Below are 592 nucleotides of genomic sequence, written 5' to 3'. Positions count from 1 at the left end.
TTTGGAACTTATTTTATATTTTAAGTAAGTTGTATCAGTTTTTTTTATCGATTTTATATTTTAAATAATTTTCTGGAACCTATTTTATATTTTTTATTTTAAATAAATTGTATTAGTTATGTTACCGATCTGTCAGTAAAAGTGAATAATATGTAGTATATTTATGATGAAGTATAGCATGAGGTACAAGATTATACCCACATATGATTCGTTTCAATTTTCCACTTGTGGTTCGCGAAGGGTTAATACTATTAAATATTAATTATAGACTATAGTTATAAAAAAACTGAAACGTTAAACTTATAAATGTACATTCATATATTCAAATAAATAAAATCATTAAAAATAGAAAAATAGGGTCGTGTACATGTAACACAATATAATCAATAAGCCTTGACTTATTAAAAAAATTATTAAAATATTTTGTACTTACTATTTGAAACGTTTACTTAAAGTACACATTTCTTATTTTATATTTTAAGTAAAATTTTCGAAAGCAATTTCTTATTTAAAATAAAAGACAAGTTATTTTTCTATTTTAAATAAAAGTTTCTATATTTTAAATAAATTAATGTATTTTCCTATTTATATT

The sequence above is a fragment of the Trachymyrmex septentrionalis genome, unplaced genomic scaffold (assembly GCF_001594115.1).
Source record: "Trachymyrmex septentrionalis isolate Tsep2-gDNA-1 unplaced genomic scaffold, Tsep1.0 scaffold62, whole genome shotgun sequence".
In the NCBI taxonomy this organism is placed as follows: Eukaryota; Metazoa; Arthropoda; class Insecta; order Hymenoptera; family Formicidae; genus Trachymyrmex; species Trachymyrmex septentrionalis.
This window is presented reverse-complemented; position numbering follows the sequence as displayed.